Raw genomic sequence first — 19,988 nt, 5'->3', positions numbered from 1 at the left:
AGATTTTTTTCTTTTTTCGGACTCGACACCCGACATCATATCAAGCAGGTCCCCTTCCAAACAGCCCCATGAATTCCCTGAACGAATCCTTTTTGGGTGTTTCGTGTGTCCTTTCCAAACACTCGATTGCCACCACCCACCAACAGATAATGGCGATGTGCATGGCGGCGTCTAGGCGTAGTATACTAACACGTTTAAGTAAATTGTACTTCTCTACCAACACACATACACACACACACATGCAAAGCCGCAGACAGGGCCCGTTTTAAGCTTAACACTAACGAGTAATTCACACACACAAAAAACACCCCAAACACTAGCTACTTACAGTCTTACGCTCCAATGGGGGCGCCCAGTGAGTCGCTCGTGCTTCGAGGACGCAGCGTTTTCCCTTACCAACCAGCATAGCAATTGTTTCTGCGTAGTTCTGCTAACGTTTACTCGACTGTGTTTCTACAGGATAACATTAGCCTACGTTTTTTTTCTTCTCTCGATTCGTTTTGTTTGATTTCGTCCGCGTTCGTGTCCGTGTCGGTGCACCGTGCGGTTCGCGGCATGGCAAATGATTCCCTATCGAAGAAGCAAGCAAAAACAAAACATCTTAAGGAAACACATCCACAGCCCGTTCGATAAGGTGGCGTGTAAGGCGACGGTTTCATAGTAGGCGGGTTTTGTGCACATTTTTTTTTCCTACAAAAGCGCTCCGTGAGTGAGTTGTGGTTTGAGTATTTGAACATCTGCCAAACGAACGATGAAAGCGAAAGATCCACTCGATTGTGGTGTGCAGGAAATTCTCTAACCTTCAACGTGTCCTGTGAATTTGCGCAATCGATTTGCGGGAAATTCACTCGCTTAAGAAAAAAGGGCAGAAAAAGCCGTTAAAGCGCGTTTAAAAATAGCATAAAAACGGCCTACTATGAAAAGCGCGTTACACCGCGCTCTTGTCACAACGGCTGTACTTAACTGTAAATAGTATTTTATTAGACTATTTTTATATGCCATTAAGCCGGTTAAATAAGAAACTGAAGTATTTATTAAAAATAGGAAAAAAAACAGTACACACTCTGCCTTTCCTGCTTGTTCGGACCTTCCGGTACATCCGAAATGATTCAGCAAACAGCGAGCGAGTGAATCGCACCGGATCTCCGTTTCCCGAGGTTTCAGTTTCGCTTCGCCACCATTGAAACAACCATCGTTAGAACGTCAACCGATCACGGCCCAGGTCACGTAGTGCAGCACCATTCGCAACTCATTCAATTACGGCGAAAATGGCCGGTAATGTGGCTTCCGTTCGCGAGCTGCCGCAGCCCATTCGCAAGCAGGATGAAGTACCGGGCACCGTCTCATGCATTTAGACGGTTCGATTATGCTAATGGGTGCGTGGGGGGTTGGTTGCGAAAAAAAAACCAAACTACGCACACCAATAGCCGAAGAATTAATAACGCGCACCCTCTCCCGGACGATCGGTGCAGGTTCGAGACGAAGATCAACCACCTTCTCGGGCTTGGCTTCTAATTTATGCGTGGCGGCAATCGATCGGCGGGCCGGATGGTTTTCAGCGTGCCCATGGCCCAATCCAGGGATGCTCTCGTGAGCCTTGCATAATTAGGCTTGAAGGGCGCGGCCTGCACGCCTTCGTCCGGCCATTTAAATGTTAATGAGTGAAAGTGTCTTTGATCCATCGAACGGCCAAACCCATCGCCAAGGTGCGTTCGGTTACGGCGGTTGTCGATAACGAAATTTGGAAAGAAGCGGTTGGGAAAGAAAATAAATAACACGGAAAGAAAACACGCATCAACACAAATCACGCGCTTTCGGCTTGTTGGGTTGGGGCGCATCTTTTTTTGGCGCTTTTTGACTCCCCGTGGGTGCAGGTTATCGCAGGGTGTGCTGTTTGTCCGCCCGTGTCTAGACGGTACGGTTCGTCCAGCAGGGAGGTCAAATCAATGTGTTCGATCGCGTCGCGAGGCTGATAAAAATAAATTCGTACTTCTTTGATCATTCAGCAGTGAAATAGCATTCAAACGGAAAGCACAGCTGGGTCATTTGGTGTGCCCGAAATGGAACTTTATGTTGCTCAAAAAAACAAATACTTTCCTCGCAAAGAAAAACTCCAGCTAGGTAGCTTTATTTTGTCAAAGTTCATTATATTTCATCGTACTTTAATGCCTCAAAAATAATTTTTAAACCGTTAGATCGAACAAAAAAACATATGAAAGCTTATTTTATACTTTTGGAGTATGCTTTATCAATTACTTTTGTTATTACATTTTACACAAGTTTGATAATAGTATGTTTTATTTTCTAAATACACTGTCTAATACAATTCTATCGAAAGCTTTTAAATTACCCCTATTCCCTTTTTAAAATAGCGTAATAATCCATCGTATAAACAGCGTTTGAAAACATCATGATCATTCTTCAAATAGTTCCTCTTCCAGTATCCAAATATAGAATCTTGCCAGGTTTTCGCCATGATTTACAAACTTGAACATTCTCCTCGAAATCCCCTTCGAAAGGGCACACAAAGAGTCGGCAACCCATTCCACTTGTTGCACGGAATCACCGGAAAACGTACCCACCACGCGCCATATCCGGTCGCGATTGATAAACTTTCGCGCGGGTCCGTTTATCTACCCTCTATAATCGCGCAAGTTTTCCCTCCCCGGGAGATTTCTCAACCTCAACCCGAGTGTCAGGAAGCTTCCGTGCCAGTTCCAACAGCTGGCTGGCTAGCGCGCGCTTAATTAACAAAAGCCCCACGTGGCGGTTTTCGAGGAAAACTTTCCCACCCACGTGCGAAAGGGTCCATTTCCACGTACCGGTGGTCCAAATTTAATCCGTTTTCCAGCCGAACCGGGTCGAGAAGCGGGAGAACCGAAACCGAAGAAAATCACACAACAACACAACAGCGACCACCAGCTCAGGTGCTGGGCGTGGACCTTCACTGACGGGTTTTCAGCGTGCTGCACCTGGACCAGTCGCACGCCCGGAGGCCCTTTCGCGGGCTCAATCGCATCATGCCGCGGCAACAGACGACCACCACCAGCACCACCACCGACAGCGACCACCGGTGGGCAAATGTTTGCCCACGCTCGGGTATTCAAAAACAGCTTTTATTTACGTTTTCACCAAAGCAAATATCTTCCGCGATGAAATTCCTTTCATCGCAACGGCAACGGTCGCCCATTCGCGCTGGGTGGCGATGTCGGGAGTTTTACCTCGTGTAAGGGGGAATTTTTCTTTTTTTTTTCGCTTCTCCACACCCTTACGCTGCATTCCCTCGTTCCCGTTCCCAGCAGCGGGCAAAACTTCCGCTTCACAAGCGCACCGCGTACGCAGAACGAAAGACGCCCCGGCAAAAGAAAAACAATTTTCCCTCCCCACGCGAAAGCTCCGGTTGCGTGCTTGGGGGGGTGGTGGGGGAATGGGAAGCAAAACGGTCCCAACATGAATGGTGAAGGGTGGCTGGGTGGGAATTAAAAAGAACAAGCAGCGCGAAAACAAGTGCACATCGGTGGGCATTATCAGGCGGTTGATACTTTTCCTGCGCGCGCGCGCGCGAGCTTACAAAAGGATGTGATTACATTCCCGCCATTTTCCCGGTTTCGGTTGCGCCACCCACCCACAGGAAAACCCCCCGGCCACCATTAGCGCCCAGCGATGGAGAGATGACACTCCGCGTAGGTGGGTGGGATTTTTGAGCGATCATCCCGTCGTCTGCAAAGCCGGAGTTGCTGCAATTACGCGACCGCCGAGAACGGGCGAATGGCATCCTTAGAATTGCCACCCGAGAGTTACTTAGCGAAAGTTGATGAAAAGCGCTCGCATTTACTGTCTCTGGTTCGCATACCGTTTTCGCAGAAATAAAGCTCTGGTGAGCCGATGTTGGGTCTAATTCTAAAAATGGAGGAATATAAAAACCCGCGACCGTAAATCATTACACAAGCCGAATGAAAGCCGCACTCGTTTTACTGCCAAAGCTATTCCGTTCAGAGCAACAACAAAAAAGAGCACGCAGAAACCACAAAACTGCCTTCATTAATGAGAGGTGAATCGAAGGTGGAAAGTAATCTTCATAAACGGTTTTAAACATCCCTCGAGCCTCATTCGGATCCTGCGAGTCAGCAAAAAGCACCCGAGTCTCGGAAAACGATAAGCGGCTTCTTTTTAACGTTAGTTTTCATTCGCTCCACGATTGCTTGCCAATTCTGATTTTTATCACTCGCCAACAACGCGAAACGATCAAAAAGCCGCTGGGCTCGGGTTTTGTGTTTGTGTGCTATTTTCATTCCTTTCTATCGCGCTGATTATCGCCAGCCTAATTCCGTGCCCGGTACACCCGGTACCCATTTATCGACACGTCCCATCTCTCATCTCTCGAGCCGAAGGGCACCGGGCATTCCGATTTCCCGCCCCGCGTTCGCATCTCCTTGAGACCGGTTGAGAAAGGTCGCTCGGTCGTTGGCGCGAAATTATCCCACCACGCGTTAGCGCAACACTTTAGACGTTTGCCCGCGAATGCGCCACGTTTCGCTTTCATCACCTTTCGGTGGCGTGGTATCGAATGTCGTGCGCGTCCCCGAGACCGTCCCGCAGCCGTCGAGTGACGAATTCCTGCGGCGATGTAATGCGGCCTGTAAATTCTGCGCCAAGCCTTTTTTTTTATTGCCACAGCTCCAGCTCCGGTGAAGACGCAATGGCGCACAGAAGAAAGGAAAAAAAACAACGCAGAAAGGAGCAACAAAAATGGCATAAAACACACACACACAAGAGTTTCTGCAATAAAAGCCGGCAGCGATCCGGGCGTGGAAGTGTACGCGCGTGCTAGAACATACATTCCTGGTCCCAGGGTGGTCCGCCGGAGTTTGGTGGGATGGCAATTCGACTTTACCGAGCTGGTACATTTATTGCTTGTTTCCTCTCTGTTTTTTTTTTCTTCTACATCCCGTTTGTTGCTTGCTTCTTTTTTTTTCTTGCACACATATATTTTCATCCCTTATCCCGCCCCACAACACCCCCTCGCACCGTGGAAAGGGAAAAGTCAATAAATCTAAAATCAATTTGATTCCCACCCCGTGCGAGCCCGTCTGCGATCCGTCAGGCGACGTAGTAGGCGCTGAGGCACGTTTTGTTTCGGCCTCAATCGAAGTAGCCCGACACCAGGGAGCGATTCATCGACAAGGAGGAGAAAAACAGCACGTTCGAGCGAGGCAGAACAACAGCTGGGGGAGTGAAATAAAAGAAACCCGGCCCGCCCAGAGGGACTAATGGCACTCGCGGAAGGATCTGCTCGTCCGTGTGGTCCTCGTAAAAAGCCACCCTCCGTGGTGGGGGTGGGCCGTTTTGTTTCCTTCCCTGCGCTGCTGTACAGTTCGACGAACGATCAGCGCACTTGGAGTGACAATCAAAGTTAAAACGTCCTCGTCTCGTGCGCTGGACAACGGCAGTACGGCGTAGCTGGAATGAGTAATCGTTATGGCGCAATGGAATGAATGATCGTCTAGATGGGGCTCGTTTGACAGTTATTTGACGGGCGCTAAGTGCAGCGGTGGGCCGTTTTGTGGTAACGTATTTCGTGTATTTAGGTCATTTACGCACATTTACGCCGGCGGATCGCTGCGGGTAATTAATGTCAGCCGCTAGTAGGTGAGAGAACTCACTCATTTTTTTTATAGATAAATTGTGAGGTTAGGGAATTCGATTTCGCTACGAATGCATGATTCGCATTGGCAAAATATTATTTAAAAAAAAATGGTATTATAACCAATTATTAATTCCCTTACTCTGTGGTGAGGCTTTTTGTCCTCACATCGATATACTTTTAGGTAAAACAAAATCAATAAAAACAGTGAAAGTTTACACTTCGTCTACCTACGGAGCCATAAATTTTATTGTTTCATTATCACGCCACATTTGCGTTCGCTTGACAGTATTTCCGTTAGTAATGCTCCAAACCAAAAATTTATTCACCAAACTTCTCCCCGATAAAGCGACCCGTCTCATAATTTCAAAAATAAAAACTCCCCATATACGTGTTTATTTATTTCAATTCAATACCAACTCCTTCGGTTTCCAGCCTTATTTATGAGCCGGTTTGAAAAACAGATAAGCATGTCAAGGCTTGCTGCGACCCGCGGCACCCGGAGACGCAGATTCACTCTGTCTGCCTTTGCGTTGCCGGCGCGGCATTTCATCGCGTTCATAATTCTTCCCGCGTCGGGCGGTGGTTTTCGCGACGGCAAACCCACCGCCTTGTGCAGCGGTCCTTCGCTCCGGTGCTTGCTGGTGTGCTCACACGCACAGCAAATTAAATCGGACGAGACACGAAAATCCATTCTTAATCCACTCTCACGCTGCCACGTTAATTACGGGCCGACGCAGCCCTCGAGTGGGTGTGAGCGATGCTGTAATTCCCGATAAGTCATAAAGGGAAGACAGACGCTGCGCCGGATGCCGTGTGCGAAAAGCCGTGCCACAGGATGAGCTGAAACCTCGAGCCGAACCGTTTTACGGGCGCCGACTACGGCGTACGAGGGCACCGGCTTACAGAGCCGAAACCTTCGTTCCAGCCGGCTGGCGAAGATGCTCGGGAACGATAAATTATTATTAAGAAACGGATAGCAAACCGCACCTTCAGGATGCTCGGATTGTGGTGCGAAAGACGCACCGCGGTCTGGTTGGGTCTTCTGTTTTTATTGTGCGTTTTTTTTTTTTGGGTTTTTGCGTTTTTTGTCTTACCATTCCACCCAGCGCCATTCCAGCGGCTCGTCAATGGTCCCGTACGGATCGATGCACGGATCCCTCGAACGACCAGAAGGTCAAACGTAAACGGACAAACAAATCCTTCGTCCCGGAGGCTGGCAGCCCAAAACACGGGCTCTTAAACAAAAACAACAACGAAAAAAAGATGCGCTCTCAAATAACCACCACCCGAAATATAATGCACCGCTGGAATGCAACCGATTGGCCAACGCTTTGTTTGGTCAGGGGTTTTTTTTTGGTTTTTCGGAGAAAAAAGGCTTAGGGATTGCTAGTAGCAGGTAGCCAACCGTCAAGTCTTTCCCTCGTGGTCAACTGACCCGTCGCCACGCGAGATGCAACAGCTTGCATTCGGTGCATCCGAAACCGATGGCCCCTTGCTGGTTTCGATTTCGATTTATCGACGCACCGATCCATCTTGGGGATGGGTTGTATTTCCCAACCCATCTGAGGCCTTCTCTTTGGACGTTGCCACGATTTGCGATTAAATGTGGGAAGCTTTCATCCCTGCCCATTGGAACGAAGTGCACACATACACACCCAATGGCACCCGACTGAAAGTGCTGTAATTTATAATGAGAGGAGACGCATTAGCATAATTAGACTGGAGTATGACGCACCGTGGGAGCTTGAGTGTCATTCGAGATGCATCGGCATTAGTCCCGCCCCGGTGCTGGGTTGAGAAAAAAGGGAAGCAAATAAATGAATCAACACTTTACGTCTCAAGCCGTCACGCAGCCATGCCATCCGTTCGTTCAGCGTTTGAGGTTTGAGCTCTCGTTCGGAGAACGTGCGGTGGCCACTAGACGGGAATTAAGCATGTTGAAGTGGTGACTTCCTTTTAGCTTATTGGATAGGAATGGCTAAAAGCGAATTGTGGCTGGCCAAAATGGAACTATCTGTGTTCATTCGCTGCTTCAGGAATGGTCTGCGAGAAGACTATTTAAACGCATATTTTGAATGAAAGCATGTTTTAAATTTAACGAGCTTTCGTTTTTGGTATTCAAACTGGGGTGTATGGGATGATATGGATTAAATTAATTTGGAAAACGTCTTCCAATGGAATGATAATGGTATAGTTCATTGAATGAAATTCAAGTCTGTATTCCGTTGTATGATTCACAAGCCAATATCCCTCGATAAACCCTGCTTTAAAGCCCAATTTAACCAATAAAAGCTAGTTCGAAATATTGAAAATCATTCGACGAAAATGTGCGACCCGTTCAGACGCGTTACACCATCACCCGGCTGCCAGAAGAGTGCTGGCGCTGAATTAAACAAGCGAATTAGAGGTCGCCCGGAATCGGACGCTTAGACGCCCAAGCGCTGCCTCCCGTGTGCCGGATTCGCAAAAAAGGGGGTGTAAATTATTCATCATCACCCGTCGACGTCGAATGCCGGCACTCGTCCGGAAATGCTCGGCACCGTCTCAATAACGCACCGCTGTGAAACGGGAAGCGGATGATAATTTCGATGCCGAGGATCCTCGGTCGGGCGATTTGAGGGAAGTGGCATCTCGCACGCTTCTCATTATTGATTCTATATTACCGGGTCCGGGGAATCGCGCGTGCAGTGATTGAACATTATTCATGAGCGCTTCGGAAAGCTTTCTTCGATGGGCTGCTGTGTGTGCGTGTGAGTGTGTTTGTATGTGTCCCTTTTCAATTTTTTAGTCTCTCTCGCTCCCACGCACGCCCCATTTTCTTCCCATTTTCCAACGATTCCGGCTTCCGGCTTCCGGCGAAAATCGAACCCGCATCTTTCTGGCCGGGGGCTCGGAGAGTCGTGATTAATTTTAAATTACAATTCCCCCATCCACTGGCGTAAATCGTTGGCCGAAAGCGTAGGAGTGGGGTGTGTGTCCAAAAATGTGCTCGAAATTCGGCCCACTCGAACGGTTGCCTCATTGCTCGATGGAGACGTGCGTCCTGAACTGATGGTTCTTTTTGAAGGGCTGTACAGGTGGCACGCACATGAGCGTCGGTTTTGGGCACACAAATAGCCACGCTTCGTTTTAATGGTTCCTCGACATTTTCTATCATCACTCTCCGCTACCAACTGGCAAGCTTTGCTATCATTCGTTTATACTAAATTCGGCTCGTTTGGTGATTTATATGATGGACGTGATTGATTAAAAAATAAATGCAACATTTCTTAAGCGGCACATATTTTGCTGTTTAATTTTAATGAAGAAAACGTTCAACTAAATGCTACAGAAAAACAATCAAAAAAGTATTTTCCCTCATTTGACTTCAGGGTAAAGCATGATTGCGGCTTGTTGTTGAGCCAGCAAATAAATTTCCTAGAACCTTTAATGCCTTGGTCTTTTGCTTTCGCGAAAAAAAATCCTCCCATTCCGCTCAGCTTCAGTCGTTGAAGCTTTCCACTTCACCGTGGATGGTGTGATGGTATAGGGACGGGCATTTTTTTCTCGCTCTTCCACGAGAAATATGTATTTTTCCTTGAGCAGTTCCAGTCCGGTTCGGTGTGCGGGCTTTTCAACCAGCAACGCCTGCCCCCTTCCGATGAGCGATAACGAAGCGGTATGAAAAAGTAGCCCAACCCAATGGACCGCGTGAAAGAAGCTTAACAAATTACTCCATTGTTACCGAACGGCCTCGTCCTCGAAGGCAGAAGAGCGCCACAACAAAGCTTCGCACCATAACAAAGGGAACTTTCCATCCCGACCACCTTCCCCCAACGCCATGAGCTGTCACACGCACACACTGACAAACACGCCAGGACACGTCAGGATCCACCTACACCGGTCGCCTCGAGCGACAAACTCTCGTGACACGACACGCACGCTTTGCGGCCGACAGATGACCAAACCACTCCGGGAGGGGGGTTCCATATCTAATTTTCACCTAATTAATTATATTATCACAATGACGTGATGTTTGTCGTCACTCACCAGGGCAAGCTCCGGTCGTATGCTCAAGCTCCTGTTGCGAGCGGGAAATCATACGCGTGCTCGAAGAAGGAGGAGAACAGAAAAAAGACTCGATTATTTATGCTGCAAATATTATTCCGAATATGCTGCCCTCGGAGCATGGGTAGCTTTTCGCAAGCTGCCAGTTTTCCACCGACCGTCTGACCGGGTGAAACTGACAGTGATGAACGATGGCCGTCGATGCGAATTGAAGGCGAGCCATCGTTCGTTTGTGTCTGCTTGCTTTCCTCATCGGAAAACGGGTGGCTAATAATTCCGGCAGGCTCCTCGGGAAAGCTCGACGAACTATCGGACTATCGTCCTGTCCGCGAGCTTCGCCTTTTAATGCTGTTCCGATTGTGAGGGAAATTTATTCATTCCGCACGGACTGGTGGTTTATTTTTTTTTGTTCCTTCTTTTCCACAAGCGTAAAAGCGAGCGCCTTTTTGGCGATCAATTCAAGGGAGCATCAAATTCAAGGGGAATCAATAATATTAATATTGAAGCGGTTCATCGGCCCGAGCTTTTTTGGGTGAAGCGGAATTTTGTTTGAATAAAAAAGCATAATTTCTTACGCTGTTTGCTTCCAGCACGGAAGGGCTGAGTGCGGTAGGTCATGTCGAATGGATCTCAAAAAAAAACAAAAGGAAACCCTCATTTGTCAACGGTGAAATTCCACGATCTTTCGTTGATAATATTTGCTTTTAATTATCCATCTCGGGTTGGATGCTTATGCTTGTTTGCCTGTGGAAACCCATCCAATCATAGCAGAGCGCCCGCAAATGCTCGGGGTTTTTTTTAAATTCTAAGTATCCCAATTTATTAAAAACAATAAACAACATTCTCATTCCACCACTGAGAGTGGAATTCTTTTTCCCCGAACCGCCAACGATGACGCCGGAGAAATGACGCGCTGCGGCAACATCTGGAGCAGCTCACAAATCTTGCCTGGTACATTTGTGTTTTTTTTTCTTCTCATTTATTTTCCTCCGCATTTTATTTGCTATCAAATGCAGCGGAACGGAACAGCGAGCAGAGCCGGCGAAATCGGGCATACACACATATATTCCGTTCACGTGCCGCTCATCCTGACGGGTGACAAAGCTACCCGAAACGCCCCGTACTGGGACGGGCGCAAACAAAGGCAAGAAAACATAAAAATAATTGCAACCATGTGCCGATTGCATGCCCAACGAGCCTGCCTGGCATCACCGTCGTTGCCGTGGTCTAACAAGCGTTTGCCGCACTACTTTGCGGTGGCCGTTTGGTTTTTCCTCGATCCTCCAGAGAGCGGCTTTGCGTCTCGCAGAAACCACGCAGCAATAGTTGCCGGTTGCAGGACCCTTTTTTTCTTCCTCTTGTAATCTTCGTTGCTCAACGCAACACCAGAAGACGATACGATGATGTGTATCTAGACACGGTGGTACATGCATTCGGCGTCGTTGGGGCCCGGTCTCGGGAGCATTTATCATTCGGTCGAACCGTTTCGCACAAGGATGGCTCCCCGGTGGGGAGCGGATGGCATGATTCGTCACATGTGCCACATTGCCAAATAAAGTAACACAAAATATGGCCAGTAAACGGATACACCGGCGAAGGAAAACCACCCACAGTGATGGACAGTTACACAGGATGTGGAGCAAATATTCATAATTAAATGAAATCAATTATTGTACGGTTTATTTTGACAAAAATTACATATGCTGTCCGCTTCTTTACCACAAATCGAAACGCTTCATGTCGAATTTGTTCAAAACGAACTATTTAATGCTAATGTGCGGTTTGTCATGCATTTTTGTACGAACCACACTGTAAACCACATCAAGGCAGGCTCTGTTACCAGAACACGATGCAATGCAAAAAAGAGCGAATAAATAAAACCACTCCTCCCGGAAGCATGACATCCTTTGTGCATATAAAAGTTTGCACATTTTTTGCCTAATTTTCCTACCCATCCAAAGCCAGCAGGAAGCTCCTTTAATTTCGTGCATCGGTCCTGGCCAGGACTAAAACTGCCAGCATGAGGTCTCCGTTGCTCACTCTCGACCCACACGTATGGCTATTTTTAACACGTCGAATTCCGAGCCCAACGAACAGGCCACTGCTCCGTGGCAGCCAGGCAGTGACCGAGAGCTTTATTATTAAGTTCTGGCACGTCCCGCTGGCACAATGCGGCCGTTAAGGGTGTGATTGATTTCGGTAGCTGTGGGTCCGCTTCCGGACGTTAATGCCTGCCGGTGGCCGAACAATTATTACCATTAATTGCCTATTGACGATGGCGTTCGGACACCGTCTTGATGAAAAAAGAAAAACACACGCACGGAAGCTTTGCGCGACCACGCGGTGACGTTTGCGTGCGCCCGGTTTCGGGGCCGTGGGTCGGAAATAATTTAATTTATCTCTCACGCAACTGAACGGATCCATGCCGCGGGACGATTTCTCGATTACTCGCTCGTGTGTACCGACGGTTTTGTGCGTTGATTTGTGCGCTGAATGTAGAGACCTCCGGTGGCTTTAGGTCCGGATGGTTCCACTGTCTAAATCTTGTGGCGAGTGTTTAATCATCGCAAGTAATTATTTGCGCACCGAGCGCAACCCGCCGCGGTTTGGCATGCAAATTTTCAACAAATCAAGCAAACATTGTGACGAATCCGATGAATTATTGAAAGCAATCAATTTCATCACTGGGCGGGTTTATTCACTGGATGTTGGCAGCCTATAGAGGCGATCGGAAATTTACTATACCATCGAAGAAGCTTTAACATTATGCCACAAAAGTTATGAATCTTACCGAAATAACCACTTCAAAACGATGCCTCACGTTCATTTTTATCATGTAATTAATATCGAAATGATAGGCTCTGACGTGTGGCAGTTAAAGATAAAAAAGAAATCTATTTAAAAATGATCAAACGAACTCAAATTGGTCTGCTCAGAGCCAACAAAAAAAATTAACAAAAATCAATCAACGCTTTACGCTCGAGCTCCAACCACGCGCAGCAATGATTAAAACTCACCCACGCGTTCGGACGTCCGTTTAAAAATGAATTATACGTCTCACTTTCAGATTAAAGGCAATCGAGGCGCTTTTTTTCTGTCCCACCCACGGCTATCATTACCAACCAATTACGGAACGGTGTGGTGCGCTTTTGTGCCACCAATCGATAATTGATACCCACGGCTCCTGACGGTGTATTTTATCGGTGATATTTGTATCCGCCATCTGGGTGCACCGGCAGGTTATGAGCATTTTTCCGACCCCACCAAGCGCTCATCAAACGGGGAGTAAATGTGCTGGGAGCGAGCAAGCAAAAAACAAAAAACTACTCCGTACGAACGAGAGGACATAACACATTGGCTCTCATTAAACCGTCATTAATTTTTATGATTTTTCGCGCATTGAAAAGCGCCCCCCACCGGTGGCAGCTGAAAGGCAACAAGTTGATTCAGCTGGGCGTGGGATCGCAAAAAAAAGGACGTTCAGTTCCAAAAATTCACAGAGTGGATCCGTGACGCTTCATTCCGACCAAGTGGCTCCTCATTAACACTTATGAATGTTTAATTTCTTTCTTTTTTTACGCTATTTTTGGCTCACACTGAAACACGGCAAGCTTTCTGCTACGCCCGATTGAACACTGGAGCCTGCTGCTCATGAATCGTTATTAGTTAGTTGTGTGAGCTTTTTTCGTATCGTTTTCCATTTTCCAGCCAGACGAACGGTTCTGTTCTGAAACTTTTGAACCTTCCCCGCAGCGGGACAATCATCCCTGCAGGTGGGGGCGGTTTTTCTCTGTTTTCAAAATGAAAACGAACGGCTAGCAATAAAAAAATTGTATGTTTTGCAGCGTCCCCCCAAAATCTCCATCGAAAAAATAGTTCTCACTGAGCTGGAGGCAGCCTTATGGGGAAAAGAACACCAGACCACCAGAACTGGCTGCTGGAAATGTCCAGCAACTCGGATGGGGGAGAAAGGCCAACTTTTTCCACGAAGGCAGTTGGAGCAAAATGGTATCTAGGAAAATATCAAAAAAAAGGTATAAAAAACACGCCCACCTACAGGCAGTGTCTAGGAAGGGCGAGCGATACCGAAAGTTAGCGGGACAGCAGCAGCAGCAGCAGCAGCAAACTTAAAGCACTCACAAATTGCCCGCTGGGGTGCAGTTTGTTAAAAGCTCATTTCGCCTAGCGGCGCTCAACAAACTCCACATGGCTGCTGTCACCGGACGAACGGTTGGCTCAGGCCACGTGTTCCGATGAAATTCGAAATTGAATTCCTTACTGAAGGTGGAGCGCGTACGGCCACATCATCACCCGTATGATCGGGCTTATCATGGCCGCTCATTAAAGCTCCCGCAGGGGTCATTAGATCATTACGTTCTTAATCTTGACTGATTCGCGAGGCATGGGGGGACAGATTCGCTCCAGGGCCAGGCAGATGAAGATGGACCGTTAATGATGAAATTGAAGCAAATGCTTTATGGCACGTTTAATGGGACACGAAAGTTGTGACAAACGGTCCAGCCATGAGGAAAATTCTAATGAAAATTAGCAGCTGTTACAGCGAAGAGCATTCGTCCGGCGGGTAAACATATTCGCGCATTTCATGAGCAAAGCCAGGGTAAATTGTTTCAGTTTTAATTTGGATTTCCAAGCATACGCTAGGAGAACAACATAATATAATTTTTAAAGTGTAATCTAAAATACATATTGCTTGTAGGATGCAATTATCATTACGACTAGCGCAAGACTCCATGATGAAATGGTCCTGAAAATACATTATGTTAATAGAACAGGTATGTCGTGGAACTCTCACAGGTCAAAATGAGATTTTACAAGCGATACAAACGATGTTTGAAAGCAAAAACGATTCATGATTTGAAATAAAACACACGAGAAACGGCTACGGGAGAAACTTGTCAGAAATCATTAAAACATGGCTCACTGCGTTTTTCGGCTAAAACCGGAGCGTTGTTTTTTTTGTAGCTCCTTTCGCTCGAACCACAAACGTGGTTTGAAATGTGTCAAATCAACGAAATGTTTGGAATTCTAACTAAATGAAATGTTACACACAGTTTCAATTACGCTCGGAATGAAGCGAGTTTTTCGCTTTTCGTCACATGGAAGTTTTGGGAAAGTGAAAAAAGGTGCTTTTCATTTGCAGGTTTGTGTAACTATCCACTTGGAAATTGCTGCAGCCCGTATCACGCAATTTTTCCATGCCAATTCCCCGAAACGTCCATCATTTGAGCACCACAAATTTCTGGCGCAATAACGCTCCCTCGTTCGGTTTGAAAGTTTGGTTCCCGTGAAGTATCAGCACATCTTCACAGTATAAAATCCAAACCACTTTTGAACCCCGTTGGCTCGCTGGTGGCGGTTTCTGCTTTATTCCCCGACCCGATTGCTTTTATTTCGCGCAAACAAATTGCTTCCAACCACACTAAAGGCCATTCGGGAACGGGTGCGTTGCGGTGCATCGGAACAAACCCCGGCGGCGATTGGTGATAATTAATTTTACCTCACACCCTTTATCGGTTCCCGCGTCCAGCACGGAAAACCGTGAATCTCTCTTCATCAGGCGTGTGCGCACGTGGGCTGAATTATTTGCCGGGCCTTCACTTATTTTTTGTATTTCCTTTCCAGCAGCGGCCGTTGTTTGCTTTGTTTATTTAATCAATCGGATGAAATCAGTTGAATGCGAAATTGCGTACCAAATATGGAGAGAGAGAAAAAAAAAAGGAAAACTCGCTGCCCCCGAAGGGAGAGATGTTCTTTGCGAGCCAAATGAACCGTGGCATCGGATCGAATCGCCCTCAGGCCGTGATCCTGCGACAAAGCAACCACTGGCAGGGAGTTGCGAGAGGTGAAAACTTGTTTTATCGAAATTCTTCCAATTCATGAGCTCGATGACAGGATCAACTGAACTGCTGGCTTCGCACGAGTCACCGCTCAAGCTGAGTGAAAGAAAACTTTTCCCCAACCCAACGGAAGTCGACGGTGCAACAATGCTGCACTCGGGTTGCACTTCGGGTGCGGTTCGATTTCAATAGCACTTCGGCTTTTGGCTCGAGAATGGTGGAAAATTTATTAAAAAGTTTACCCCCGCTGTCCTTGTCAGCGTGGCTCAAGTTTTTGTCCCCCCACCCCCCATTCCGGGTGCTTATCGAGAATCTTCGGCAAGTTCTTGACTGACCGGTGGTGTCCTGCTCCTGGAATGCTCCGAACGCGCTCTCCATCACAAAGCTATATGCAAGTGAAGTTGGAGGTTTTCCCGCCGGCATTGTCTTCCGCGAAGCGAAGCATATTGGAAATGTTCCCAGTCGGCTTATAAATAGTCATTCCGGCGGACGGTGGCTTTGGTCTTCGATTCGGGGAATCATTACGGTTCGGTTGGCGCATTGAATGGTACGCCAAAATGCGCATTACCATTATTCGAGTCGGTGTTTCGCAAGAAGCCCCTCTACACTAAGCATGAAAGAAATCATTTCCTTTTATTTCGGTTGTGGCGTGGTAGCGAGCTCTTGGTTTGCTCGCTTTTATGGACAAGTTATCCTAATCATTTTGGGAATGGAAAGGACATTATATTTGTCCACCAGCTGCTCACGGGCTGATTTTATTTCGTGTGCATGTGATCAATTTATTTTTTTTGTCAATTATCCTATTTGCAAGTAATTCAATAGCCTGTTGCTACTTAAAGCAGTTCAGCTTTAATTTTTTTTTTCATACACTTCCAGCTGGTCGCCAAATATTCAAGCCATTCATGCAGGCCAAATTAGCATGTGAAAATTTATCAATAAATCTCACCCGGTTCACAAGCAAATCCTACAATTCACGAATCAATAAAATTGCCAACGCCTTGGTAAACCCAACCACCCCATGTCGATCTCATGGAGCTCTATTTTCGTGCTCCAGCATCTCGAATCTACGGCAGAACGGACAAAGCTGCCGAAAGCAACCTTAAACTGTCGAACATATTTTACGTTTCCAAAGGTGCCGAATGATCACCTCCGGCAGCAAAAAACCCAAAACCATTCGATAGCCAGATCCAGTGGAGAGAGAAAACGTAAGTAAAGGCTTAACTGGGCGTACCGGCTGGGCTGTCGTTCCAACGTCGAAGCACCTTGGAGCACGTCGGAAAAACTTCACGCTTGGATAGCGAAACTACCTCGGCATAAATGGAATGCTGTAGCGTATAAGCCCCGCACTTCGGTGTGATGCCACCGCTCTTTCGGCCACCTCCGGGGGTCCTTGATCTCGACACGAGGGCAAGGATTTTTCACACCGTCCTTCAATCCCAGCCGTCGGCTGCTTTCCCCCCAAAATCCGCATATCCGGACCAGCGAAGCCTCGGGGCCTTGCACAGGCCGGCTCGTGAACTGCCCGTGGTCGGGTTTTTTGACTCAGGAGCGGATTACGGTGGCGGTAGTTTATCGAATCCGGAACTCGAACCAATATCCGTGCGCGCTTGCCGTACGGTGTACGGTATCTTCTCTTTTTTTTTGGCATTTGTTGCGGTTTTTGTCTCCTCCTCGAAAACAAAACGCAAACTTTAACTGAACCCACCGGAGCTCCTTTTTGGGATCGCCCCTTTAGCCACACACGCGGGCGTTGGAAAGTAGTACGGAATCGCAAACTCACACACTTCTCGGACCGCAGCTTTGGAGGCGAAAGTTTTAAGCTGCATGCTGACCTCAGAGACAGCGTAGCAGGGGCGATAGAACCAAGCTCTAGAAGGATCGTTAAAGCAGGGGAATGCAGGGCGAAAAAAAAACACCCAAGTTGACTAAAGCCGGGCGGATCCGCAACGGATGCTTTGATGGTACCGAAAGGAGATCTTTTAAATATTTGTTTAGGATTGTTATTTTTAGCTTCTAATACGGTTAGCACGAAGCTGGCAACGATGTTTGCGTGTTGTCTTTCTATCTTCAGTAATGAGTTTTTAAAGAAGGTTCTACCATACATCCTGTTTTACCGTACCCATGCTCACCAAACTTTGCATTGAAGTGTGATTAAAATATGAACCATTTTCATATGCTCGTGGCCTAATTGAAGCTTACGCAATAAATCATTCCACTTTATCTAATGGCAAAACTGAAAGCTGTCCTGTTTGCTATCGCCTGTTTTGCAACGCATGCGTTTCGGTTGCATATCTTTCAGGCGCAAACAAACAACGCCGCTGCTGCTGAAAGCAAACAGAAGTTGCATAATTTTCATCCGCAAGCGAATATGTTTGCACTTCTCAACCAACTCACCCGTCAGGGGTGGCTCTCATATTCCACCCCATTCCGGTACCGTTCCGTTAAAGCACTCGCCGTATGATTTCCTAATCATGCGCTCTATTTTTTGTTGTTTGGTTTGCTTTCAACGCTCCCCACGCTCGAGTGCCCGAAAGCCTCGCAAACATTAAAGCCATTTCATTGAATCACTTCCTAATCGCTTCGCGGTCGATTCCCGTCCAAGTCAAGCCAGCGAAAAAAAGAAAGGGAGAAGAAGTTCATCTTCAATCACGACCTTCAACGAACCAGCAAATTTAACTAAAACAGCCAATTATCTTCCAATTACGGGCTCTTTTTCTTTAGCCTTTTTCCGTTAAGCGGCTTCCTTCCCAGCGACGTGGTGCCGCTGCGTTCCTGCCACGCGGGTGTTCTCGCCGAACCGCCGGAAAAGCAATGATTAATAATTTGTTTTCCCAACCCGCATCCACGAGGGGCTTCCGAGCTTGGCGCCGGCATGCGGGCAAATCCGGTGCGCTCAATATTTCGTTAATCCCCACGTTCATTATCATTATTGATGGCGCGATCGGAATCGATTCTGCGGGCCCGGGCAGGTTCCCGTACGTGTGTGCACATGCGTGTGTGTGTGCTTTTTGCTCTGCGAGGAAAACTTTTTGGTTTCGCAATAAATGCGTGTTTATTTTTCGCGCCAACGAAACCTCGCCGGCGGTGTTTTGCTTCCAATTTGAGGGTCACGAAAAAGGAAAAAAAAACATTAAGAAGGACGACGGCAGGGAAACGGAAACCTTCCACGAACCGGTGGGTTAATGAGTGGGATGCCTGTGGCGGAGAGCTTTCGCACCCCTAACGGCAACACTTAATGCGAGTGTTTTTCACTTCGCAAAACGTTGCTCAACACAATAATAATCATAATAGATCAAACACCCAGCCAAACGCACGGCTTGCCGGTGAAAATGACGCCCGCCTAAGCGTAGGAGCGTGGGTAGAAAGCACGAAAAAGCCCTACCCGTAATCCAATTTTAAAGGCCAACCGACGTGGGACGCTCATTTTATGATTCAATTTTTCAGCTCGTCCCTCGCGGGCTATCCTTACGCCTCCTGTTCCCTGCCAAGGTGCTTGTTAGAACGCTGGCACGGGTCCCCCACGGGAGCTGGGGAGCTTTTAATTATCGGAAAAGCTCCGCTTCTCGTTCGCGTGCCCTTGTCACTTAGACGCTGGCTTAACGATAATGACACCTGGGGACGATTGATGGAGCTGGTCGGTCTTCATCAAGCGAGCTGGCATGATCCCGGTGGCCCAGATACGGTGCGGTGCTTGCTAGCGCTGGCTCCATTAGGCAGCGGGCGAATGGAAAGGACCTTTTCATGAATATGTAATGGGAAGCAAGTGGGAAAGATTTGTTTTCTTACCGTCCAAAACCCCCCACCGGAAGCTATTCGCTCCGTACGATGGAGCGTCTGTGCTCGCGTGCGCGTGTAAATTTTCAATCGACTGGAACGATGCCGAATGCAGAAGCGGGCACATAAATCCCGACGCATTAATGCGCACAGGTGGAGGAGCAGTTAATTACGGACTTCATTGAATGCTAATCACTCAAGCGGAGCTTTTCCGAGGGAGGTGTGCTTACTCAACCCCATCGGTTGCGTTCACCCGACGTACGGCGTACGCAGATCCTTTGGACGTCAGCAAGATGGAAGTCCGATAAGCGATCCGGCAAATGCCTGGCGCCATAAACTCGATTTCACCTAGCAAATTAGAACCGACACTGATTCCGACAGCATCCTGATTGGATGGAGCTGTTGCAGCACGAGTGGATTACCACACTGTCCGCCCGAACATACGTGCTACGCTCCCACTGCGACAATAAACGTCGTACGTGATCTGTTGCTTCGATAAACTTACAGCATCCAAATCCCTGGCCCCCGGTTTCGGGACGAGCGCAACCAAAACGGTGCGCGTTTTCGTCCCAGTGGGATGTCAAACTTGTCTGCTGCGAAAAACGCAGTTCAATCTGACCACGCTTAGTACACGCCAGCAGACGTTCCGTTGGGGGTTTTAG

Source organism: Anopheles nili, chromosome 2 (assembly GCF_943737925.1).
Source record: "Anopheles nili chromosome 2, idAnoNiliSN_F5_01, whole genome shotgun sequence".
Lineage (NCBI taxonomy): Eukaryota > Metazoa > Arthropoda > Insecta > Diptera > Culicidae > Anopheles > Anopheles nili.
This window is presented reverse-complemented; position numbering follows the sequence as displayed.